Below are 17,170 nucleotides of genomic sequence, written 5' to 3'. Positions count from 1 at the left end.
CCATAGAAATATTTATATACATTATTTTAAGCCTGGAACCAAGCCATCTAGGCTCCTGGTGAATCCATGACCATAAAACATTTGATTATGTGTGAGAAAAAAAATGCAAAAAAATGTATTTATCAAATATAGTCACATATATATCACATGATTAAATATTCAAATATTTTTTGGAAATTTTTATTGAATCAAATGTTTAATGGTCATGATTCACCAGGAGCCTGGATGGCTTGGTTCCAGGCTTAAAATAATTTATTTAGATATTTTCGTAAATCTCTATGGGAACAAATGAATGGGGTTTATATCTTTGGCATCACAAAATGGCCGCCACTGCTATGCCCTGTACTCGTTTTCTTTCCACTTGTCGTTTGAAAACGCAGAATACGCATAAGTGCGAAAACTTCGATTTTTTTTTAGGACTGAAGAAGAATGCTTATTCTTCGAGGATTTGTTTGTGAAACGAATGAACGGGGAAAAAAAGTCTTTACATTCAAGTAAAAAAAATAAGAAAAAAAAGAATACACTGTCCGTACGGTTCCATGTTTTCCATGTTTGTGTCACAGCGCGGCCAAATGTAAAATGTCCTGTTGTGCTGTTCCCACTAGGGGGCAGCAGTTCCTCTTATCCGGCCTGTACATAATATTTCCGTGGTTTCCAGATAGTTGAACTTTAACCTCATAACCATCCAGGGTTCTTCTCGTTCAGTGTAACTTTGCTGTAGATTCTTGGGGTCAAATCAATGTCCATAATGTATATGTAGAGCAGTGGTTCTCAACCTGAGGGTAGCGACCCCACATGATTTTGTTCCTTTTTTGGGGGGAGGGAGGGGGGAGGGGCGTCCCCAGATGACAGTAAAGTGATAATTTAAGGACTTCTAAGAGCTTTTTTTATACCATTACCGCATCAAAAGTAATAAACAAACTGTACCATAAAAACTGGTCAAACATTGGCCAAATTGTCACATAATAAAAGAAAGCAAACAAAAAAAGGGGGGAAATAGCTGATCTACAAGCTCACAATGCTCGCAGTGCGAGGCATGAGCTTGTAGATCGGCTATTTTGACAATATTTATCTGTGGAACCGAGTCAAACTAAATGTAATGCCTCAACTCCTAAAATTCCAAGTGCTAGTCAGGGTGGGGGGTCCCCAGTTCAAATATGATTATTTTTGAGGGGTCCCCAGTACAAATATTATTATTTTTGGGTGTCCCCAGTTAAAATGTGATTATTTTGGGGATTGCGGCCTGAAAGGGTTGAGAACCACTCAATGTAGAGTAAATGAAACAAAAACAAAAAAACAACAACTTAAGTGTCATTAAGAAAACAACAACATTGTGCTTTTTCCTAAGCTGATAATGATGCCTAGCCTTAGATGGTAACCGTGTTTTCCTCTCCATTTGTGATGCAGATGTTTTGTTTCGCTGTTTAGAATCTATCAGCCGAGCAGAGCAGTGCAGTGTTTATCTCCGTGTGTAAATATGTCTTTATTCTGTCTGCAAAAAAAATGTACTTTTCTGCAAACCACGAGATACGTTGAATGTTGGACATTTCTGAACCGAAAATACGTCGCGTGACAAGAAAATGTACTTGATGCCGACAATATTGACTCGATGCTAGTCAAAGTACCATGTGTGATTTCGCGTCAGATTCTAACCGCTTACCATCCTAACGCTATACGTAACCGGAACGGCACAGAGTTGTCGGCGCGTCCGTCGCGTCGCTCGGCGGGCGCGCCTCGGCGGGGGGGTGCGCCTCCTCACGCGGTTCGAGAACGTTGGCGTCGCGCCTGGTTTGAAGCGTCAAGATTCAACGTGTCCGAGAGTTTACAGAAATGTAAAACGGCAACATTTTGTTTGTCCTCTGGTGTTTGGGTTGTACTCCTCTCTCTCTCTCTCTCTCTCTCTTTCTCTCTCTCTCTCTCAGCCTGACCACACACACACCAATGCAATACTTGTGTACAGTAACACGTGTGTCACGGTGTGTCTCTGTCCTTCGATGTTCCACTGAATACTGTTAGCATGACGTCACCATCCTACTGACACACCAGCACACTGTCCAGTCCATGGTGATTTAGTCCCATTACTTACTCCAGAATAACTCCTATTTACCAGAGTAACGCCTAAGAGTAACTCCAGAATTCTGCTAAGAGTAACTCCTAAGAGTAACTCCAGAGTTATGCTAAGAGTAACTCCTAAGAGTAACTCCAGAGTTATGCTAAGAGTAACTCCTAAGAGTAACTCCAGAGTTATGCTAAGAGTAACTCCTAAGAGTAACTCCAGAGTTATGCTAAGAGTAACTCCTAAGAGTACCTACTAAGAGTAACTCATAAGAGTAACTCCTAAGAGAGCAGTGTGACATCACTGCCGCTAGAGGGCGCTATCCCCTTGGGTCACAGAGTTATTTTTTCTATTGAAAATACCATAGAGAAATCTTCGATCGCGTCATATAAGAACTGTGTTCCAAAAATAAACGATTGAGCCCGGTAAGTGATTTTACTCATATGGATATGAAGCATCAACTGACGGCGAAAAAGTCAAAAAGAAACAAATCCAAACACAGACGTTATCAAATGTAACTCAATATCATAAACGACACGGAGACACACACCTGGCAGAATGGCCGCCGGGCTGATTTGTTTATGTTTCGGAACACACTTCTTATCTGACGCCATGCTAAGACTTCCGTGACTCGGGCAACGGGAGTGACGTCAGGACTTTGGTACTCTAGAGTAACTCCAAAGAGCGTAACTCTGAAGAGGTAACTCTGAAGAGGTAACTCTGAAGAGGTATCTCCGACGGGTAAAGCCCGATTTATACTGTGGCGTCGGTGTGTCGAAAATTGCCGACCTACAAGCTCACAATGCGTGGTGCATTGTGAGCTTGCATTTCTGCTATTTTCTATGCAGCGACGGAGCGTAAACCAGGCGTAACTCCCAACGAGTGTAAACGGCAACTAATGACCGCTAAGGATCTGGACGGTGTGAGGTTATGTTTTTTTTCACCGTGTATCGTGAGTGATAGAGATAGATTTTAGGCTCACCTACGTAGTTTATGCACCGGTTTTTTAAACACTAATATATTTTATTTGGTATACAGCACATAAAACATTAAACTTTATTTTTTTGAACTCTTATTGTGGAGGTGTCGCTCTCTTCTTAGCTGAGTCGCTGTTTTCATTGTTTCTGGGTTAAAAAGCTGCCATCCGTAACCTCGACACCTGGGATTCGAACCCCCCTCCGGGCTCCCTATAGGTCCAAGAGGGAACCACCCTGGTGGCCAGGGGAGGTATTGCACTTTTGAGGTTCAGGCAGAACTACTCGTCAACCAGTAGCTGTCCAGACACCAGAGTGTAAACAAACGTATGGTTCTACCAAACAAAATAAACCTTTTATTCATTAACTCTTTGACTGCCAATGACGAGAATGACGAGCTTTCATGTTTTCAGTGGTTTTACGCTAGATGGCGCTGTTCACTAACCTATGAGTCACCATTTGAGTCCCTGTGGAAGCAATGAAGCGGCAAATCACGTGATCTAAAAAAAAACAAAAAACAGCCACACTCACCTCAATGGATTTGGAGAAATGACCTTTTCTTTGTTTTCTGTTGCTTTTTGGCGAAAACAAGCCGTCATTCAACTGCCCACGACTATGGAATGGATTATCATGGCGGCACAATTACGTCTTTTAAAGCGATCGGCGGGTGCATCGTTGTGATTAATAATATTCTATGATTTTTTAACGGTTAGTGAAAACACTGGGAAATGGCTGGCAGTGGCTTAGCAAAACGATGTTTTATTTCTGGCAGACAAAGAGTTAAAGGAATACTTTATATACTTTATAATGTATACTCTCCCCATGAAGCCTTGAATTCACTCAGATTGTTTTGTTTCTTTTTTGTCGCATTCCTGAACCAATACTGCAATATTTGACTAATTGAAGTTAATAGGAGACCAATCTTCTTAATAAGAGCAAAACCATATTTAAACTATTGTCTTTGAACCTGGATCATCAGTGATTAACACTGTGAGAGTTGTTTTGGAGTTTATGTTATTATTTTATATAGTTTTACATGGGTCTCCTATCACAGCAGCATCAGTAAATATTGAATTATTGGATCAGGAATGAGACAGAAACGAAAGAAAAAATCTCCATTAATTCAAGGCGTCATGGGGTGTGTAATTGATTCATTCTTTTGGGTGAAGTATTCCTTTAAAATACAACATTATGGATTGCAGCTTTAAATGTCACATGCCTGTACGTGCACTTTTCAGGAGTGTAGTTCCTTTGGCTTGTTGGCTGAGAGAAAGAGAACTACAAACAAAATGGCTGTCAAGTTGGGATCAACCGTGCTTTCCCATTGGTTGACGCCCCCGGTGAAAGTTCACCAATGTTGAACTCCAGGCTTCGACACCTGACCACAGGAGGCTCCGCCCCTTTTCTGCTGTAGAAAGGAAGTGAACAGAGAAGCTGATGATTCTGACCACGCCCCCCCCCCCCCTCCTCCACTGAGGTTTTTGAAGGTTAATTGAATTATTGAATATTGTTGCATATTATTAACAGGTGTGTTAGCAGTACAGGTATTATACAGTCAAAGGTTAACGCTAAAAGGATAACACAAAAAGCCCCCAGGGGGCTTGTTTCTATGGTGGTCCATTGTACTCAATTCATCAGTAATACAATACTATACGATACGATACGATACAATGCAGGTGACCTCATGTTGTACTGGGCAGGCAGACAGGCAGGCAGACAGTCAGTTACACAGACAGACAGACAGACAGACAGACAGACAGGGTTGGATGTCACATCAACACATTGTTAAACCGGTTGGTGAGTCACCATCTCACCCTCTATATACATACCTGTCTGTCTGTCTGTCTGTCTTTATATACCTCCATGCACGCACACACACACACACGCACGTGCGCGCGCGTGTGTGTGTGTGTCTCTGTCTCTCTCCCTCTCTTTCTCTACACTCCCTCGCCCTTCACACCACATCTCTGTATCACACACCAACCCACACACACACCACAGGAAGAGGTGTGTGTGTGTGTGTGTGTGTGTGTGTGTGTGTGTGTGTGTGTGTGTGTGTGTGTGTGTGTGTGTGTGTGTGTGTGTGTGTGTGTGTGTGTGTGTGTGTGTGTGTGTGTGTGTGTGTGTGTGTGTGTGTGTGTGTGTGTGTGTGTGTGTGTGTGTGTGTGTGTGTGTGTCAACTTGTACCTTATAACTGTACTTGTGAGGACACAATGTTCCCTCAGGTAGAGTGTCATAAACAGTGTTTGTGAGGACAGTCTGCCTACAGCAGTCTACAGAAACATACGTTTTATTGTTAAAGGAAGACTTCACCCATTTTCAACCTATCTTCATATAATAGATCCTCACTAACGCTCCTGATATCATTGTGTCATTTTTTTCTACTCAGTCTGTGTCTCATAGGAGGGCTGTGGACACTTCAGAAATCTGTCTACCAGTGACATCATCGTTAGGAAGGTTTTTAATTTTTTCTTCAATATTTCAATGTTTTTTTTATGTTTTAATTAAAGTGAGAACAATGGCTTCCATTACAACATGCTAACTTTCCAGGAATAGAAAGCCTGTAGCTTCTATTAGCTTGTATTCCCCATCGATGATGTCACTGGTAGGCGGGTTTCTGAACTGTCCACAGCCCTCCTCTGAGACACAGAGTGAGTAGACAAAAATGGTGCCATGTTATCATGAGTATTAGTGAGGACTTATTATAATTATGAAAACAGGTTGAAAATGGGTGAAGTCGTCCTTTAAAAAAAATGATTTTTAGACTTAGGTTTACAATTAAGAATAGATTCACGTTGGGTTTAGGCAGTGTTGCATTGGTCATGGCACGCGGTAACACGCCGTCCCACCGGTCTATTGAGCAGAGTACGTACACGCACACACATCGATTAAAAACAATCTTTAAATTCACTCCTCAACACAGTTTACAAAGGCTGCAGACTGCCGGCTGTCACACCAGGTTAATGAACATAGGAATGAGTCTAGATGCAGATCAATGGTTCATTGTGTCACCTGTAGTGTACAGTAGGTGTTAAGAGACGTGTGTGTGACGTCTTTAAAATAGCATCACTCCCACCAGAGATACATTCACCAATAAAACACTGGGTTTAGGGTTAAGATTAGACATTTAGAGGTCAGGTTTAGGATTAGGATTAGACTTTTAGAGGTCAGGTTTAGGGTTAGGATTAGACTTTTAGAGGTCAGGGTTAGGATTAGACATGTAGAGGTCAGGTTTAGGATTAGACATGTAGAGGTCAGGTTTAGGATTAGACATGTAGAGGTCAGGTTTAGGGTTAGGATTAGACATATAGAGGTCAGGGTTAGGATTAGACATGTAGAGGTCAGGTTTAGGGTTAGGATTAGACATGTAGAGGTCAGGGTTAGGATTAGACATTTAGAGGTCAGGGTTAGGATTAGACATGTAGAGGTCAGGGTTAGGATTAGACATTTAGAGGTCAGGATTAGGATTAGGATTAGACATGTAGAGGTCAGGTTTAGGATTAGGATTAGACATGTAGAGGTCAGGATTAGGATTAGGATTAGACATGTAGAGGTCAGGTTTAGGATTAGGATTAGACATGTAGAGGTCAGGTTTAGGATTAGGATTAGACATTTAGAGGTCAGGTTTAGGATTAGGATTAGACATGTAGAGGTCAGGTTTAGGATTAGGATTAGACATTTAGAGGTCAGGTTTAGGATTAGGATTAGACATGTAGAGGTCAGGATTAGGATTAGGATTAGACATGTAGAGGTCAGGTTTAGGATTAGGATTAGACATGTAGAGGTCAGGTTTAGGATTAGGATTAGACATTTAGAGGTCAGGTTTAGGATTAGGATTAGACATGTAGAGGTCAGGATTAGGATTAGGATTAGACATGTAGAGGTCAGGTTTAGGATTAGGATTAGACATGTAGAGGTCAGGTTTAGGATTAGGATTAGACATGTAGAGGTCAGGGTTAGGATTAGACATGTAGAGGTCAGGTTTAGGATTAGACATTTAGAGGACAGGTTTAGGGGTTAGGATTAGACATGTAGAGGTCAGGGTTAGGGTTAGGATTAGACATGTAGAGGTCAGGTTTAGGGTTAGGATTAGACATGTAGAGGTCAGGTTTAGGATTAGACATGTAGAGGTCAGGTTTAGGGTTAGGATTAGACATGTAGAGGTCAGGTTTAGGGTTAGGATTAGACATGTAGAGGTCAGGTTTAGGGTTGGGATTAGACATGTAGAGGTCAGGTTTAGGGTTAGGATTAGACATGTAGAGGTCAGGGTCAGGGTTAGGATTAGACATGTAGAGGTCAGGGTTAGGGTTAGGATTAGACATGTAGAGGTCAGGTTTAGGGTTAGGATTAGACATTTAGAGGTCAGGGTTAGAGGTTAGGATTAGACATGTAGAGGTCAGGGTTAGAGGTTAGGATTAGACATGTAGAGGTCAGGGTTAGGATTAGACATGTAGAGGTCAGGTTTAGGATTAGACATGTAGAGGTCAGGTTTAGGATTAGACATGTAGAGGTCAGGGTTAGGATTAGACATGTAGAGGTCAGGTTTAGGATTAGACATGTAGAGGTCAGGTTTAGGATTAGACATGTAGAGGTCAGGGTTAGGATCAGACATGTAGAGGTCAGGGTTAGGGTTAGACATGTAGAGGTCAGGTTTAGGGTTAGACATGTAGAGGTCAGGTTTAGGTTTAGGGTTAGACATGTAGAGGTCAGGTTTAGGATTAGACATGTAGAGGTCAGGGTTAGGATCAGACATGTAGAGGTCAGGGTTAGGATTAGACATGTAGAGGTCAGGGTTAGGATTAGACATGTAGAGGTCAGGGTTAGGATTAGACATGTAGAGGTCAGGGTTAGGATTAGACATGTAGAGGTCAGGGTTAGGATTAGACATGTAGAGGTCAGGATTAGACATGTAGAGGTCAGGGTTAGGATTAGACATGTAGAGGTCAGGTTTAGGATTAGACATGTAGAGGTCAGGATTAGGATTAGACATGTAGAGGTCAGGGTTAGGATTAGACATGTAGAGGTCAGGTTTAGGATTAGACATGTAGAGGTCAGGTTTAGGATTAGACATGTAGAGGTCAGGATTAGGATTAGACATGTAGAGGTCAGGTTTAGGATTAGACATGTAGAGGTCAGGATTAGGATTAGACATGTAGAGGTCAGGGTTAGGATTAGACATGTAGAGGTCAGGATTAGGATTAGACATGTAGAGGTCAGGGTTAGGATTAGACATGTAGAGGTCAGGGTTAGGATTAGACATGTACAGGTCAGGGTTAGGATTAGACATGTAGAGGTCAGGATTAGGGTTAGGATTAGACATGTAGAGGTCAGGGTTAGGATTAGACATGTAGAGGTCAGGGTTAGGATTAGACATGTAGAGGTCAGGTTTAGGATTAGACATGTAGAGGTCAGGGTTAGGATTAGACATGTAGAGGTCAGGGTTAGGATTAGACATGTAGAGGTCAGGGTTAGGATTAGACATGTAGAGGTCAGGGTTAGGATTAGACATTTAGAGGTCAGGTTTAGGGGTTAGGATTAGACATGTAGAGGTCAGGTTTAGGATTAGACATTTAGAGGTCAGGTTTAGGATTAGACATGTAGAGGTCAGGTTTAGGATTAGACATGTAGAGGTCAGGTTTAGGATTAGACATGTAGAGGTCAGGTTTAGAGGTCAGGATTAGACATGTAGAGGTCAGGTTTAGGATTAGACATGTAGAGGTCAGGTTTAGGATTAGACATTTAGAGGTCAGGTTTAGGGTTAGGATTAGACATGTAGAGGTCAGGGTTAGGATTAGACATGTAGAGGTCAGGTTTAGGATTAGACATGTAGAGGTCAGGTTTAGGGTTAGGATTAGACATTTAGAGGTCAGGTTTAGGATTAGACATGTAGAGGTCAGGGTTAGGATCAGACATATAGAGGTCAGGTTTAGGATTAGACATGTAGAGGTCAGGTTTAGGATTAGACATGTAGAGGTCAGGGTTAGGATTAGACATGTAGAGGTCAGGGTTAGGATTAGACATGTAGAGGTCAGGGTTAGGATTAGACATGTAGAGGTCAGGGTTAGGATTAGACATTTAGAGGTCAGGTTTAGGGGTTAGGATTAGACATGTAGAGGTCAGGTTTAGGATTAGACATGTAGAGGTCAGGTTTAGGATTAGACATTTAGAGGTCAGGTTTAGGGTTAGGATTAGACATGTAGAGGTCAGGGTTAGGATTAGACATGTAGAGGTCAGGTTTAGGATTAGACATGTAGAGGTCAGGTTTAGGATTAGACATGTAGAGGTCAGGGTTAGGATTAGACATGTAGAGGTCAGGGTTAGGATTAGACATGTAGAGGTCAGGTTTAGGATTAGACATGTAGAGGTCAGGTTTAGGATTAGACATGTAGAGGTCAGGGTTAGGATTAGACATGTAGAGGTCAGGTTTAGGATTAGACATGTAGAGGTCAGGGTTAGGATTAGACATGTAGAGGTCAGGTTTAGGATTAGACATGTAGAGGTCAGGGTTAGGATTAGACATGTAGAGGTCAGGTTTAGGATTAGACATGTAGAGGTCAGGTTTAGGATTAGACATGTAGAGGTCAGGGTTAGGATTAGACATGTAGAGGTCAGGGTTAGGATTAGACATGTAGAGGTCAGGTTTAGGATTAGACATGTAGAGGTCAGGTTTAGGATTAGACATTTAGAGGTCAGGTTTAGGGTTAGACATATAGAGGTCAGGTTTAGGGGTCTGGAGTTATGCCTGAGTTATTCTTAGTTGCGTGTCAGTGACGTGCATCGAATATAGCAGATCTACAAGCTCACTGCAAAAAATGTCAGTCATAGAAACACTGTCCTGACATGATTCTGTGCTCACAAGTATCTATACAAACCTGTGTGTGTGTGTGTGTGTGTGTGTGTGTGTGTGTGTGTGTGTGTGTGTGTGTGTGTGTGAGGGAGAGGGAGAGAGAGAGAGAGCTTTTCTCAGTTGAACTCCCACGCTCCAGTCAGTCAGGCACACACCCTCCCAGCACCGGCGCGGTTGCCAGGGTAACCGTGGCCAGTGGGCGGTACTGTGTGCCGGGGCCTCATGGCGTGTGGGCGGCGGCTAGCGGAGCCTGCGTGGGCGGAGCCTAACAGAGCAACGCATCATCAGCCTGAGCCAGGCGTGGGCGGGGACACCCTGTAGCCACCAGGGGTGGAAAGTAACTAAGTACATGCACTCATTCTTTTTACTTTACTGGAGTACTTCCAATTTTCAGTACTTTTACTTCTACTCCACTACATCTCTGAGACAAATATTGTACTTTTACTCCACTACAAATATTTGAAAACTTTAGTTACTTTTGATTATTATTAAAAAACATACATTAACCACTTCAGCCCTATATGCTTTTTGGCCATTTGAAAACAGCAGATCTACAAGCTCACAGACCGCACTCTGAGAACCTTTGTTAAATTGTTGTACCTGTGTGTGGAAACCCCAGCTGTTGGTTGTATTGTAAATGCAGGTGAACACTGCCCTCTACAGGACATTACAGGGAGAGACACTTATTTCAGCTGTGCTCATTAAATAGACAGTTAATTAATAACACAATGTTTTATTGTTCACACACGTTTTATTTTAAATGACCTGGAATAGGCTCTATGCACAGACATTGGGCCTCTTCCTTACTTCCTTCACAGGTGTTACAATGATACTAATGAAGGCTCTGTTCCATTCTGGTTGTTACAATGACACTAATGAAGGCTCTGTTCCATTCTGGTTGTTACAATGATACTAATGAAGGCTCTGTTCCATTCTGGTTGTTACAATGACACTAATGAAGGCTCTGTTCCATTCTGGTTGTTACAATGATACTAATGAAGGCTCTGTTCCATTCTGGTTGTTACAATGATACTAATGAAGGCTCTGTTCCATTCTGGTTGTTACAATGGTACTAATGAAGGCTCTGTTCCATTCTGGTTGTTACAATGACACTAATGAAGAATCTGTTCCATTCTGGTTGTTACAATGACACTAATGAAGGCTCTGTTCCATTCTGGTTGTTACAATGATACTAATGAAGGCTCTGTTCCATTCTGGTTGTTACAATGATACTAATGAAGGCTCTGTTCCATTCTGGTTGTTACAATGATACTAATGAAGGCTCTGTTCCATTCTGGTTGTTACAATGACACTAATGAAGGCGCTGTTCCATTCTGGTTGTTACAATGACACTAATGAAGGCTCTGTCCCATTCTGGTTGTTACAATGACACTAATGAAGGCTCTGTTCCATTCTGGTTGTTACAATGACACTAATGAAGGCTCTGTTCCATTCTGGTTGTTACAATGATACTAATGAAGGCTCTGTTCCATTCTGGTTGTTACAATGATACTAATGAAGGCTCTGTTCCAGTCTGGTTGTTAAGATGATACTAATGAAGGCTCTGTTCCATTCTGGTTGTTACAATGATACTAATGAAGGCTCTGTTCCATTCTGGTTGTTACAATGATACTAATGAAGGCTCTGTTCCATTCTGGTTGTTACAATGATACTAATGAAGGCTCTGTTCCATTCTGGTTGTTACAATGACACTAATGAAGGCTCTGTTCCATTCTGGTTGTTACAATGATACTAATGAAGGCTCTGTTCCATTCTGGTTGTTACAATGATACTAATGAAGGCTCTGTTCCATTCTGGTTGTTACAATGATACTAATGAAGGCTCTGTTCCATTCTGGTTGTTACAATGACACTAATGAAGGCGCTGTTCCATTCTGGTTGTTACAATGACACTAATGAAGGCTCTGTCCCATTCTGGTTGTTACAATGACACTAATGAAGGCTCTGTTCCATTCTGGTTGTTACAATGACACTAATGAAGGCTCTGTTCCATTCTGGTTGTTACAATGATACTAATGAAGGCTCTGTTCCATTCTGGTTGTTACAATGATACTAATGAAGGCTCTGTTCCAGTCTGGTTGTTAAGATGATACTAATGAAGGCTCTGTTCCATTCTGGTTGTTACAATGATACTAATGAAGGCTCTGTTCCATTCTGGTTGTTACAATGATACTAATGAAGGCTCTGTTCCATTCTGGTTGTTACAATGATACTAATGAAGGCTCTGTTCCATTCTGGTTGTTACAATGACACTAATGAAGGCTCTGTTCCATTCTGGTTGTTACAATGATACTAATGAAGGCTCTGTTCCATTCTGGTTGTTACAATGATACTAATGAAAAAATATTACGAAAGTAAAAAAAGAATTTTTATATATATATATATATATATATATATATATATATATATATATATATATATATATATATATATATATATATATATATATATATATATATATATATATATATATCCATCCATCCATCCATCCCCTGGGGGGCGTCTCTGGTCAGTACCTCACGGGTACCCAGACCGCCTCCATCCTCTGGAGGGTAGCAGGTAGGAGGGTAGCAGGTAGGAGGGTTGCAGGTAGGGCATTCATTTTACAGAGAGTTTTGGCAAGGTCTCTGCCCGACAGCAACAATATGAACCTCATCAACAGGTGGCGCTGCTGCGACCCCAAGTTCACAGAGCGGTGGTGAGACCACGGCGAGAGCACAATGCTCCATGTTTGATTCACCACACGTTGTGTAACTTGTGTTTACATTTATACATACAGTCAGGATCCTCCTTGGGAGCTGATCCCAGAGGAGAGCACCATGTGGTTGGCCTCGGTACCACACCCTGAACTCCCTGGCCGCCTGTCCCAACCACTGTTAATTTTGAGCACATTTTGATTCAGTTTCAGTCATTAGTCTTCTGAATAGACCAATTATTTGTTTACTAACATTAAGACTGGACACACAGGTGATTGTTTCATGCAATCAATTCCCAACCTGTTGTTTCGGGGTGCGCTGGTTTCAGCACACCCCCGACCCCCTCTTGTGTGTTGTCTAGCGAGACCTGATTACACGAGAGGGTGTGCTTTACCGTCATTATTGGCACGCCAGTGATGCGGTAAGGAACGAGGCGGAGCCGAGTTCCGCAAGCATCACTGAAGTGCCAATAATGTAGGTAAAGCACACCCTCTCGTGTAATATTGCGATTATACAACAGTTACCAACAAAACACATCCAAATGTATTCATATTGTGGGGCAATTCATAATAAAAATGTTTCGCTATTATCCGTTTCCCTGTAAAGAGTAAAGAGTTTATTTGACTGAGACATTAAATAGTCCCTGTAGCAGCGCTCTGAGGCACCGTCTCATCAACACAGCTGATTCCAGTAGGCTATATGCTCCGTCGTACGACCGTGTCACGTGGCCAAAATAACTGATCTACAAGCTGACAACGCGTCGCGATGGCGACGTGTTGTGAACTTGTAGATTGGCTATTTCCGCCGTGCGATACCGTCGTTCGATAAAGTATAACATACTCTGGACTGTTGACGAAATGGGAGTAATTTTACTTTAACACAGGAGGATATTTATACAGTATGGATGTTACTATTGAAATAAAGCACACTTTTTCCAGTTATTCCTTTTATTATAGGATTTTAGGCGATTTAGGCTACAAAAAAAAAAAATCAGCACAGCTGTGCCATATATGGTCTAATCAGGTGCGGACTGCAGTGCGGAGTGATTAATGTGATTAGGCCCGTGCTATCATGCTGGTTTGAAGCACGGCTAGATAGCTATTTCAACCAATCAGATTGCTTGGTCGGAACTACCTGTTGTATAATGGGTTTCATTGCGTGCATACTGGTTTCACGCATACTGGTTCTTATCAGTGTGACGTCGTCTGTTAAGGAGTCTATAAGATTTCATTTTGTTTTAGTCATATTTTAGTTATTCTCAAATGTTTTGGTTTAGTCTAGTTTAGCTCACAAGCAGGGGTCATCAATATGTCCGTACACAGACACATGTGTCCGTGTCAAGACCTGTCCTTGTCCGTGGTAAATGTTAGACTTTTTTTTTACATAACATTATAATTTTCTCATTTTGATCATAAGACCCAATTATTGAATGTCAGTCTGCAGGTTTTCCTCAGAATATGTATGACAGTGATTTACTTTGACACTATGGCACATTAGGAGTCCACTAGTACTAGTGGTTCTCAAGAGTTTTATTTTCAAGGACCCCTTTAACCCTGAGAGTGTACAGGGTTAAAGTACAGGGTTAAAGGGGTTCCATTTGTACACTCTCAGAGTTACAAACCTGTTATGGTCATTCAGGGTTAGCTCTTTATGTGTTTCTGGTAATATTATTGTCCGCTCAATTTGTATGCCCATGGCAAAAATGGAATTTTGAAAAAAAAGTCCACCACAAGCCATCATGGCGATGACCCCTGCTCACAAGCTCACAACATGTCGCACTGCGACGCGTTGTGAGCTTGTAGATCGTCTATTTTCACAACTTGTAGATCTTGTAGCTTGTAGATCGTCTATTTTCACAACTCGTAGATCCTGTAGCTTGTAAATCTGCTATTTTCAGATTTTCGACGATTACAGTGATTAGTATTATTGCCATCACCTGGGCGGGTGAGTCGTGTAACTTTCCCGACGTTGAGCTGTGTATGTGTTCAACAACACCTCCAACCATTTTCTGGGTAAGTGAAATCTGTTGCTGGTTCATAGTCACCATTGCGTTATCGTGGTATTCCTATTCTTAATATTAATGTTGCAAATTATTGTGTGTGTGTGCGGACGAAATAACATCGACAGGTGACGGAAGCTTGCCAAACCAAATGCAGGTTTTGCAACGGTTGCTAGGTTCTTATTTTATCAAGTCTAAACAGCAAAAAAGAAAACACATGTCTGAAATGCGATTAAAAAGAAACTTTCAAGAAGTAGTGAAAATAGCTGATCAACAAGCTCACAACACGTCACATTGGGACGCACTGTGAGCTTGTAGATCGGCTATTTCCACTAGTTTGGGTCCCGGGGAGACATCAACATGTCTCTTTTGGGTTCAGGAGCTAAAAGCTTTAGGAACCACTGGTGACACATTTCACAGGTTCTGGGTTTGTTTCCATACATGACTGGCTTTCACATGGTTCTCATTACCCTGCTCAGGAGGTACTACTAACTGGCAAGATGTGGCCAAAATAACTGATCTACAAGCTCACAAAGTGTCGCAATGCAACACTTTGTGAGCTTGTAGATCTGCTATTTTCTTAGGCTTGTTCAAATCTTATTAAAGTAACGTTAAAATAACTAAAGGTTGTTATTTAAAGTAACGTTAACATAACTAAAGGTTGTAGGAGTGTGGTGGGAGCAGCAGAGAAGCTGCTTCCTGTGGTTTAGGTGTAACTGCAGTGTGTACGTTAGACAGGAAATGAGAGACGAGGTTAGTTTCAACACACTGACTTTAACACTGTCAGCACATGGGGGGGGGGTAGTGGTACACTGACTCTAACACTATCAGCACATGGGGGGGGGGGGTAGTGGTACGCTGACTCTAACACTGTCAGCACAATGGGGGGGAGGTTGGGGGGGGTTCCCCCTGGTCCTTGAGCAAAGCACTTTATCCACAGTGCTTCACAACATGCATCACATTCACACACCGATGGTGGAGGAAACCATGCAAGGCACCAAGTTGCTCATCAGGAGCAGTTAAAGGGGCATTTCACTTTAAAACATTTGGTGGGGTGGGGGTGTCCTTATCACGGCCACGTCTGATCTTTAAACTCCATTTTAGCCATGTTTCTGGTGACTGATATTGTCCTTGTCCATTGGCTGTACACGCTGTCATAGAGGTACATGAGGTACAGAAGGTTCAATCCCCAGGCTCCCGCCTGGTCCTTGAGCAAGGCACCATGTTTCTGGTGACTGATATTATCCTTGTAATGCGTGAGGGGACAGTATTATTTCATTTATTTTAACATTTTAATATGTGTCAGGTTCATACAATAGATCTGTCAGACAGAGACATGTAAACGATGGGCCGTATCTTCCGTCCTGCACTATCCCTTGAAACTACCCGCTACCCGTTAATTACGCACAAGGCAGCGGGCGCTGTCCCCAAACGGTATCTTACGGCCGCACTACCCGCTATACATTATGCCGACTCCATAATTTGCTCCTGGAGGTGTGGCCGTGGGCGTGTTGTTATACTATCCCTATAATTGCTATCTTGCCCACACGTTTGGGCAAGCGCATAGCAGATTCTAAAACCACCCGCTATGCTAAATTTGTTTGGTAGAGCCTACAATGTGTTTGGTAGAGCCTACAATGTGTTTGGTAGAGCCTACAATGTGTTTGGTAGAGCCTACAATGGGAATATCGGGAGTCGGGCTGGGCGCACAATGGCACAACATTCAGAGGTCTCCCTTACTACTAGAACGGATTACAACAATATAACATTCTCTACCATCAGTAACATGTAGGTGATACTTATTTATGTCTATCAAATATGGTTTTATTGAAAAGCAATCAAAGCCTAGATTGTATGAAGCAAACGTCGGCTATAATGTCCAAGCGACTCAGTGCGGCTGAAGAGTTTTCAGCTCAACATTATTAATCCATTGCGCAGGAAATAAAGAACGGATTACAATAATATAACATTCTCTATAATCAGTAACATACTGTATGGGTGATAATTATGTCGATCAAATATGGTTTGCAGCTGCAGAGTTCAGCGCAACACGTCTGATTTAAGTGATTGTGAATGTGATTGTCATTACAATTTTACTGTAATGCACAAAAGTGGGACTGTTAATTCCTTATGTCAATAAACTGTGTTTTTATCAGCAGTTGCTATATCTGTGTTTGCTATAACCACACCAGACCATTCAGTTGAATTAATCCAGAACACAAGTGAATGCTGTAGTTTAAAGTTCTCTATAACCAGCAATGTGTGAGTGATGATTCTGTGTATAATATATAATACAACATATATAATAATATATAATTTTAGTCCAAGGCAACGTCGGACTGCTCTTCGCTATTCCATGGGCAGAGTGGGAGAGAGCATAAGATTGCACTGGAGATAATGGCTTACGCAGCCTGATCTTAAAGGCAATGGCATCTGGCTGGCACGGTGATTGGTTTTATTAATGTAACGCCCAAACCATACCTACTGTATGCATAATGTAACGGGTAGCGCAGGTGTTTTAGGGATAAGGCTGGTGTTGGAAGATAGCAACTTTTGCACGGGAACGCGCCTTGTGCCA

Source organism: Gymnoscopelus braueri, assembly GCF_963280865.1.
Source record: "Gymnoscopelus braueri genome assembly, chromosome: 24".
Classification (NCBI taxonomy): Eukaryota; Metazoa; Chordata; class Actinopteri; order Myctophiformes; family Myctophidae; genus Gymnoscopelus; species Gymnoscopelus braueri.
Note: the sequence above shows the minus strand (reverse complement) of the source record.